General features: G+C 43.8%; 1 pseudogene; it reads right to left on the reverse strand.

Annotated features, from left to right (window-relative positions):
- Window positions 1-6,047: 6,047 nt before the first annotated feature.
- LOC143990625 (U2 spliceosomal RNA) lies at window positions 6,048-6,200 on the reverse strand (annotated as a pseudogene).
- Between the last annotated feature and the right edge of the window lie 4,759 nt (window positions 6,201-10,959).

Consider the following 10,959-nt stretch of genomic DNA (forward strand, 5'->3'; position numbering starts at 1 on the left):
AACAGATTTTTTTTTTCTCTTTTTTTTTCCCCTTCAGATCCAGCGTACCATACTCCGTCAACAAGAACCAAAATCGATTCCTTCCAGTACTACGCTTCGATCATCATACAGGTAAGCCCCATTTCTCTTAATAACTTCTTTTCCATAAAACAGGTAAAAAACATACAGGTAAGTAAAATAAATCAACCCTCATAACCCCCCCCCCCACCCTTCCACCTTCCCCACCTCCAATACTCATCCGCATCCTCCACACCCATCCTCCTCCTATCCACCAACAACACCACATACAACTTAGACAAACATAAATTAACACAATCATCTTCAGATGCAACCCGCTTCCCTTTCACCTCCCAGCACCTCACATCCCACAACACTTCTCTCAGAATGGCCATAAAAATCCATACCTTCCTCTGCATAACCACACTTCCATCCACCAAACCAAAAAACCAACACACAAAATCCATATTTTGAACACCGATAACATCCACTATAGGGGCCAACTTCCTCCGTACTCGGAGAACAAAGGAACAATCAAAGAGCGCATGTTCTACCGTCTCCAAACCTCCACAGCCTGCTCTAGGACACGTCTCCACTCTAGATAAATCTCTCAACCTAAGAAAGTCTGTCTGTTAGTTACTCCATCAATCGAAAATTTCTTCCAGCAAATTCCAGCCAATCTGGACCCAAGTCCTCTGATATTAGCAACCACTTCATCCTTGTATAACCACTTCTTCAGTCCCTCCTTCCCTACTGCCCCAGTCCCCAAAACCCCCAACCCACGCCCTTTATAAAACTTCCAAACGCAGGTAAAAAGAAGGGGGAACCAAGGCAACCGGTTTAGACAAATCCCTACCACACCAACCCCACCTTACCATAAACCAACCAGCTAGATATCGCATCAGGCAGGCTACTTTCCCACCACCCATAAAAGTTTTATAATGACTTAGCCAGAGGTGTACACCTAAGAAGGTAGCCACGTCCGGAAAACCATATCCTCCTAGCTCAGGTCTCTTAATAATAGTTGCTCTGGCCACTCTCTCCATTCTTGCACCCCAAAAAAACATAAAGAGCCTATGAGTCACTTTCTGAATCCACCTGACTCCAGGCGGAAAAACCAGACTAAAATATAGCAGTAGCGGTAATACCACTGCCTTAGTAACCAAAGTCTTGCCTGTCAATGTCAGCCGCCTGGACTTCAAAAAAATCACAGTTTCTTTGTAATTTTGTCCAACACTTTTCCTGCATTAACCTGGTTGGATAAATCTCTTTCAAAATGAGTTCCCTGTATAACAATATCTTCCGTCACCTTAACTTTAACATTTTCCAATTTACATGTACCACTCATTACACATGCCTGACTCTTGTGCCAATTAACATTTAAACCAGACATGCTACTAAATAGGCTTAGGTGCAACTCTGCCCTTCTAACATCCATTTCTGATGAACAAGTAAAAGTGATATTATCCATGTAACACACTGATTTGACATGTTCACCATTACCACCTGGAATAAACATCCCTTTCAAACCCTTATCCCTCTGAACGTGCTTTAACAGCGGGTCAATGGCGCAAATGAAGAGAATAGGTGAGAGGGGACACCCCTGCCTGACCCCTGACAATACCGGGAAAAAAAAAATCGGACAAATTCCCATTAACCAAAACTTGACTCACTACCTCAGAGTAAAGGCCTCTAAGGATCTTCAAAAGAGGTCTCGGTAATCCCAGTCTAGTCAAAACACTAAACAAGAAGACATGCAAAACTTTATCATAGGCCTTTTCTAGGTCAATCCCCAAAAAGGCCAAGGGTCTATTGTTCACCTGAGCATAAAACGACAAATCTCTTAGTAATACCAGATTATCCACAATCCTACGCCCAGGAACAGCACAGGCCTGCCATTCCCCTACTAACTTTGAAACTACTACACTTAGTCTACTTGCCAATAACTTGGCCAACAAATTGTAATCTGTGTTCAGTAGCGTGATCGGACGCCAATTTTTGATGTCCCTCCTATCTCCTTTCTTAAAAATCAAAGTAATCGCCCCTTCCTTCATGGAGTGAGACACGGTACCAGAATCAATGCAGAACCTTAAAAGCTCTAAAAGGTGCTCTCTAAACAGAAACCAAAATCTTATATAAAGCTCTGCCGGAAAGCCATCTCTTCCAGGGGTTTTATTTTTAGGCATGCTCCTCAAAACACACTCCACTTCTCCCTCCATTATTGGGTCAATCAACCCGGCACTCTCTTCCTCCCCCAAACAACCCTCCACCACCTTACAATATTCCATTAATTCCTCCTCCCGTACCACACTCCTTCCACTATATAATTCTCTGTAAAAGGAAGACACCTCCTCCACCATCCTGTCCCCTTCTACTTCCACGTCTCCTACCAACACTGATCTCATAATTTTCCTAGCATCTACCACCTTTTTAAAAAAGAACCGAGAACAACGTTCCCCTTCCTCCAGGTCCTGAATTTTGGATTCAAAGATAATTTGTTTCCCTTTCGCTCTTTCCACCCGAGCCTCCTCGAGTTCTTCATCAACTGTTAGACCCATTTTTCTACACTTATGCAGAAAATGAATCCTATGAATCAGCTGTTCTTTCACCTCCCTCCTCTCTCTGGCCCTTCGTGCACAAATCCGTTTAAAAAACCCAGCCACCTTTCCCTTCATCCAATCCCACCACATTTGTATATTCTCATATTCTTTTTTAAAAAACACCAGCTTACCAAAAAATACTTCAAATTCCTTACATACATCTTCATCCTCCAGAATGGAACAATTTAGCTTCCATAACCCTCCACCAAACTTAACCCCAACTCCCACATCCACCTTACAGGAAATAAGCACATGGTCAGAAAACATAACAGCCGTAGTATTATAATCTGACATCCCTAAAAATTCAGACAGGAACAGAAAATCGATACGGGAAGAAACTGTACCCCTATCAGAAAAATAAGTGTGCGCAGGAGCATTCCCCTGCGCCATCAGGGCAGCATCCTTCAACCTCAGATCACTGATAAGGTCATTAAGGAATCTTGAGGTAACATCCACACCTCCCTCCCCCAGCCTGCTCCGATCCTCCTTCCTCCTAACACAATTGAAGTCTCCTGTTATGATCGTGGCCACTCTACCCGGAAGCAGCAATCTCAAGGTCTCAAGAAACTCTTTACGATCACTTCTGTCAGCAGGAGCATAACAGTTTACTATACGCATTTTCTCACCCGCATACTCAATCATCACAGCCAGACATCTTCCAGGGATTAGGATTTCATAAGACACAACCTGAATATTACCATTCTTTATTAAAATACCAACCCCCTCTGCCGTAGAACGACAGCAAGGTGCCCATACAGCCACTTCCCCTTCCCATTCAGAAAAGCCTGTAGGCCCATCCAAACCACACTCTTGTAGGCATAAAATATCAGCACTGACTTTACTTAAATAATCCAAAACTACAGCATTCTTCCAGCCTGATCTCATCCCCCTCACATTCAAAGAGCAGATGGTCAAAGCCATCACAAAAAAGAAAGTCATAACAGCCATTATAATGTCTTTAGGAATCAACTTCCAATCCTGACTCATCATCCACTCTCTTTTGCCTTCTCTTTGGGCATGGAGAACTGGCGGCCTCCTCTCCAGAGGCCCCAGAAAAACTTATTGCAAGAGGGGGGTTCCTTCCTCACTCCTATCCCCAACCCCTTCCCTCCGTGCCCTTTTGACTGTAATTTCTACCGGAAAATACTCCCGTTGAGAACATTCCATGCTACCATCACTCCCTTCTTCCACTTCCAGCATATCAGACTCATTCTCACTAGAAGATATCTCCCCAAAAGGTCCTAAGGGGGAAAGCAGTTCTTGGTTAGCCAAAGCAATGACAGTCTGTTCTTCACCTTCCACTGTCCCTGTTCCTCCCAAGGGATCCGAACACTGTCCATCCATGGTATTAGTCTCCATCTCATCTTCTGTCTTCATGCCCTCCCCAATACCATCCAAAGGAGTAGTAGGGGCCACCCCAGCCACATCAGCCACCACGGCAGTCGATACTTCAGCAGGAATCGCCACATCACCACTCCCAGCCACTCCCCTGGGCACTGCATCATCAACCCGATCTCTAGGGGACTTGCCTGTTGGAAACCATATTTTAGGCGTTCCACCAGCCCCACCTCCTCCACTAGTAGACCTCTGCTCTTCTTCTTGACTTTTCCCGCCTGCCGCCGCCCAAGCAAAGGTTTTTTTCCATTTTTTGTATTCATTACATTGCTTAGCCAAGTGACCTGCTTTATGACATATGTCACATATACGACTGACTCCGCAGTCACTAGCTTTGTGTCCCGGTTGTTTGCAAAACCTACATCTCTGTGCCATATCGCATTCCGAACTCACGTGTCCATACAGGAAACATTTCCTACAATATTTGGGCTAACCCTGATAATAAAGGAATCCTCTTTCTCCTCCTATGGTAAAGGCAGACGGTGGATGCCTTACCCCCCCCAATACACTCCTTATCTAGCTTAAACTTAGCAAAAAAACGGTATTTTCCAGTCCAAATTTTAAACCGATTCAGCACTTTTTCCCCCCCTTTCAATTCCTCACAATATCCAGCCAAAAAAGCCCTAACCATAGCCTGATCCACAAAGGGATTATACATATGTAGGATCACCATTTTCTCGTCTTGCATAAACAGAGGTGTAACTTCCAGACATTTCATAATTTCTAAATCCTTCTTCTCTTTTGTCCTTTCAAAGGCGTTCCAACAGACCTCGGCAGAGGAGAAGGTTACATCATAAATCCCTTGCATAGGAAAATCCTGAAGGCATAATAAGTTTCTTACCTCAACATAGCAGATGTCTATCAACACGTCAACCACCACGACCTCAAGGAGACCTTGTTTCTGTACTCTGGCTTTACCAGAAAGCGAAGAGAGTCACGGAGCCCTCTGTTCGCCATTTTTGATAAGCGAGAAAAAACGCCAGCCGCTTCCGGAATCCGGGGGGGTAACCCCACTGGGGGGGCCCCCAAAAAAAAACCTCACCGCCGACCAACCGCGCCCTGTGGGATTACAACCCACTATCGCCCTCTCGTCAACTTCCAGCAGCGTCCTACCCAATAGCAGCAGGGGGTGCACCAATCAAGGAAACACCCCCAGGCCGAGCAGGATTGGTGCCTTCCGTAAACCCTCTGACTCTGACACAAGATCGCAGCCAAAAGGCCGAGAAGCGATAACCCAATTCTCTTTTCAGAGCAAGCAGCGGCCTGCCCGAAATGAAGAGATCACTGAGAGCTGCCCGTCTGCCCTTCCCCTACGTTTAGACCAGGCGGAGACGCCGATACTCAACTTTTCACACCTAGCCGGGCTTATGGCCTAATCCCTTCCTGCTGACCTAGATACACCTTTCTAACACCTGGCCAACACCTGAGAAGCACAATCTGACTTTGAAACTGTCCATTAGGCAGCCCACAGCACTAATTGCACAGATCCAGGTGCTCCTCATTGATGCTCAACGAGGGGAAAAGATTTGCATGGGACTGCCTCCTGGTAACGTGGATGAAGACTAAAGTCAGGGACTCAGAGGGAGACACAAGCTGCGGAATGAAAGAAGGAAGCTTTGACTGACTTAGCAAGCTTGCACCAAGGGACAGAAATGGAGCCAAGTCAGCCAACCCTATTCAAATGGCTCTGCTGCTCTCTAAAATGACACTGACAGTAAAAGGCTTTATTTTGGGCCTTGGGAGAAAGTTCAGTAGAACACTAGCTGTCTTGTCAAAATGTGTCTACTTACTGACTTAATAGGTTTGACTTCTTGCAACTGTCACTTCACCTGCTGCTGCTTCCTGAGCAGAAAATATGAAGCGAGGAGGGAGGGAGAAAGAAAGTCCAAGTAACTGACACAAAGAAAAAACACCAGTACACACAGGGGGTTAAATGCACGTTTATTGAACAAATTAACAGCTTGTGAGCAAAAAGCAAAATTGCAATGAGTGAGTGAGCAAGCAAAAGGAGGATTTTTTGGTTGAATTCATTCAGTTTTTGGAAACTGCATAAGTGAGGGGTGCACTGGTCATGGAGGTACTGCAATACCAGGTCGATGCGTGGAGTGGATAGAGCAAGCTCTTTCATCTCCCTTTTCTAAAATCCATTAAATTTTTTTTTTAAAGAAAATTTTATTAAAGATTATTTCAATACACGTGAAAAATGATAAGTACAAACAGATCTCTTCTGCGTTAATCCAATTATCAAGCATTATTAATACAGCGAAGCCAAAAATTCAAGTAAGGAGACTAAAAGAAAATATAGACCTCATAAATGCAAATGATTTTATCACAATTAGCATAAGCAAGTGTGGATTGTACATATCGGACCCGATGTAAGTAGGTTGACCGGGGAGTCGAGCTCTAATCCAAAGGCTATCTCCCATAGGAATAATATACTTTGTGTACATATCATTATATATATAATGCGGATTCAAGGAGTATACAATCATACATATTCTCAGATACCAATAAGAAAACCCTTGAATCTTGTGTCTATTAAATTATGGGGAAAGCGTTATCTGTGTCTTACATAGAAATAATAGACTAATGTCGCCCAATTTGGAATGAGCCGGGTCTTACGCTGCAATGGAAACCATCAAGGAGTTTGGGGTCTTACAAAGGGTGATGGCTGGTGAAGAACATGAACGTGCATAAAAAGGGGATCATATATTCAGAAGAGAGGGATCAGAAGGGGGGGAGTGGGGAAGAAAGGAAATGGAAGTTAGAGGATATAGAGAGAATGGGAGAGAAATAGCATATATAGGAGAAATAAAGGCAAAGTAAGTGAGTTTGCCTCTAAAATCCATTTAATATATGGTCCCCAGATACACACACATAGGGAGCGAAACATGAAAAAGTTGAACGGGTACACAAACCCCTTTCTCTGGAAGGTCTGCCAAAACAGACCCACCCAAGTACTAAGTAGGGCTCCCCCGAAGGGACACCGCAAAAGAGAGAGGGCAAACTAAGCCAGAAGGCCATGTACACTCTATCCCCAGACTTTCAGGACAGGTCCGAGGACCTGTGACCCTACTTGTCACAGGTGCAGTGCACAACATAAAAATACAAAAATATGACACACAAAGGAAATAAATTAAAGTGGGGGAGGAATAAGTGGAGAGGAGAGTGAAAAGGTGGCCGATGTGTAAATCCATTACCAATGCCCTCCGGCCAGGAATAAAAAAAATCCTCTGGTCCCAGCCAAAAGTCCCAGCCCAAGAGGCAGGTGATTAAAAAACATGTCATATGGTGCAGTGACCGCAGTGCCCAAAATCAAAGTGACCCTTACTCACAGTGATTTTGTGGCACCCTTGGACTGCCACTCCAGGGGCACATTTTTTTTTTAAAAAACCTTCAGCATAACAACTTTAGACTTACTTGATCAATGTTACTCAATCGTGTGTAAGACGAGCCGGGTGTTTGCATCATGTAGGTTTTTCTTTTTATTTTCAAAACTTTTTTTATTATAGTTTAATAAGAAATAACAAAAGTTGGCTTAAGAGACTAACTATACAGTCAAACAAATAGCTACTCTGACCTCTAGAAATATGAAATCCTATCTATTTTTCAGCCATAGAGTCCAGTTTTTGGTGTTATACAGAGAGTCTGCTGCGTCTTTTCCTAGTTGATTTGAGTCAAATGGGTAGACTAAACGTAGTCTGGCTAGGAGTATTTTAACAGTCCTGTTGACAGTTAATTCTGTATTTTTATAGGCATACAGATTCTTTGTATCCCAAAGGGTTTCCTTATAAATCATGGAAAGGTTCCATACTTTCCTTTTTTTGGTTTTAGAGCCATCACACCAGCCAGTAAGTAGCAGTGAGAAGTTAAGATCTTTTATTTCCAGTATGGACTTAGAAAATGATTGATTCTCCCAAGGAATTTTTGGGCGAATGGACATGACCAAAAGAGGTGGATAGATCTTCAGTGTTGCATTCCTCTCTAGGGCATTTGTCCTCCCCTCTGCAGCCTTTTGACCTTAGGAAGGATCTGGTGGGGGAGACAGTTCATTAGGGACATCCATTGTATGTCCTTTTGTTTATTGGTCAGCCCTTTTATCTTTTTTGCCCATGTGGTTCTGGTTTGTTAGTTGCTGAGGCAAGGGATATTTATTGTATTTTTGCTCAGCAAGGCTCTTAGTTTTGTTTTGGTTAGGCTGTCCGTCCCTAACTGTTCAAGTTTGTATCCTACGTAGAAGCTCTTGAGCCTTAGGTAGAATTGATTAAGTCTGATATGACGAAACATGTCGGGGGCGTGGCTATCTGGTGAATATTGAGCTGACATACACGGAGCTGGGAAGGAGGCACAGGACTGAGAGGACTGAATCATTTGACTTGAAGGCGCCCTTTTTCGAACAGACCTGCTGTGTGGGACCAGGCGGGACGCACGAGGAGGGGTGAGATTAAGCGATTCAGTACCGCATCTAATGAGTCCGCCGTGACCACCAATGCCCCGACGTATTCAGAATAGTATTGTGGAGTGAAGTTGTGAAGCGAGTCTTTTTACTCTTTTGAAGTGATTTTGCTTTTTTAAGTTCATGTGAGTGCATAAGGAGTGAGATTTTTAAAACATTAAAGAGTGATTGCAGTATTACACTATTGGGGTCTCCCTCTGTGATTTCTCTTTGAGGTATATATATATACAATGAAGTGCGTAAGTGGAGAAGTTCCAATCGGATGTGCTGGGGTCTGAATTTCATCTTGAGAGATTTTTTTGAAAGCCCTTGAGCCTCACACGAGAGTGTAAGGCTTAGCAGTCGGTGAGTGTTTTCACGAAGGGGGGAGCATAAATCACGGATGGTGTGGTGAAGTAGTCACTTGTAAAAAGGAATCTGAACACTGGATGCTTTTTTCACGCATTTATAGAAAGACTTTCTGTAATTTGGATGTTCTTTAAATATTGTTTGGTGGATGGACTATATTCACATTTGTTTATATTTGTCACTGTATATGTAATCTAAATGCAAATTTGGGTATTCACTGAGTGATAAATATTTATATATTTTGTTACTGACCACACAATTTATGATCTGAGATAGGATCACTGAGGAGGTGAGGGCACGTTTACTGAAAGGTACACAGGTAATAGCGCCACGTGCAACCAATTAGTTATTTGGAATTTTAACACTATTTTTGTATGCACCTTTTTATATTTGACAGTTTATGGTAAGTGGCTGCTAAGGTATAGAATATTGGGTTATTCATAGCGCTGTGACGATACACTAGGTAAAGGGTTTGTGGGGTGTGTATCTTTAAAATAATTTAAAATAACAGAATTGAGGTACTACAAAAGCAAAGGGTTTCCTGATATCATAGCTCCACCATCCCCATTTGGAGAGGATCCATACGGCTAAGTATCACAACATTGTGGCAGTTTTGGTCTCTTTCCCTTTAGCTGTCTTTCTAACATAGATCCATGAGCGTAGATTAAAGAAAGTTTGTAGGTCCGGTATTCCATAGCCTCCTAGGCTAGGGTCTTTTTTTTTAGCTTTTCCCTGTTACATTTCTCAATTTTTGTGCCCCAGAAAAAGTAAAAATCATCCTATTGACACTATTGATCTGTGTTTTCTTCAATGAGAAAATCATGCTAGTGTAAAGCAGAAGTGGTAGAAGGACTGCTTTGATAATTAGGACCTTCCCAGACATTGACTGGTCTCTTAGTTTCCAAAAATTAAATTTTTTTCTCCACTTTAGAAGCTAGCTGGTGATGGTTATTGGACCCATCCAAGGCAGCATTAAAAGATTCCTAGGATCTGGATGTCCTCCGTAGGTTTCAGCACTCCAAAGTCTATGGGGGTCATTGCCCAGATTGAAGACATTGGTTTTCTCCCAGTTAACTGACATTCCAGACATCGCACAGAATATTTTTAGGTGGAGGTAATGTTGACTATTTAGAAGGAAAACCACATCATCCATATAGGCTAGGGACTTAATTGTACTCACGTCACTTGCTGGTGCGAGGATTCCTTGTACGGCCTTGTCATATTGGATACACCTCAAGAGTGGTTCCATGGCGCTTATGAAGATGCGTGGGGATAAAGGGCATCCCTGCCTTACTCCTGACTTGATAGGAAAGTATTTGCTTAGCCAACCGTTGATCAGAACTTGGCTAGAGATGCCCTTATACATTCCCACTATTTTAAGCAGGGAGCCCTATTTTATGGAGGACTTGCCATAGGAAGTCATGTGAGAGTTTATCAAAAGCTTTTTCCAGGTCTATTGCTTCAGCAATCAGTGTAAGGTTGTTGGACTGGGAAAAGTATATGGTATATCTCAGTAGGATTAGATTATCTGTTATACGTCTCCCAGTGATTGAGCAAGTTTATATAATATTCCAGTACTAGCCTCAATCTGTTGGCTACCAATTTGGCAATAACTTTATAGTCTCATTTAAGGAGTGATATTTGGCGCCAATTTTTTATGTCATTGTCATGGCCATCCTGGTGATCCGATCGCACATGGGAGATCTGCCCGCAGGATTCCTTTGCTGAGAACTTGTCGGTATCCTCGGGTGCGCGTTAGCGCGAACGGGCGCACGCGGGTGCGCAACAGTGCGAACGGGCGCACACGGGTGCGCTGGGTCACGAACGGGCGCACGGTTTCCCGCGGGGGCACGCAGACTCGCCGTACGACCGTTTTGGCGCCATAAGGGCTACTTAAGGACTCTGTTCCTCCTTGCTGTCCAGTCTACAGCGTGTCCGGTGATTCTGTTATCTGCTGCCTTTGATTCCTGTTACCCGGCCTGTTCCTGACTATGTTTGCTTGCTGCCTGCCACCGACCCCTTGCCTGTCTGACTAAGTCGCCATCTCTTCCTGTGTACCGTTAATGCCCGCCTGTTACCGACCCGGCTCATACCCGGCTCATACCCGACCCTGCTGACTGCCATCTGCTCTTCCGGTCTGATCACCAGTGCCTGCTGCCACCA

This window comes from Lithobates pipiens, unplaced genomic scaffold, assembly GCF_037356315.1.
Source record: "Lithobates pipiens isolate NorthernLeopardFrog02 unplaced genomic scaffold, aLitPip1_a1.2 Scaffold_18, whole genome shotgun sequence".
Classification (NCBI taxonomy): Eukaryota; Metazoa; Chordata; class Amphibia; order Anura; family Ranidae; genus Lithobates; species Lithobates pipiens.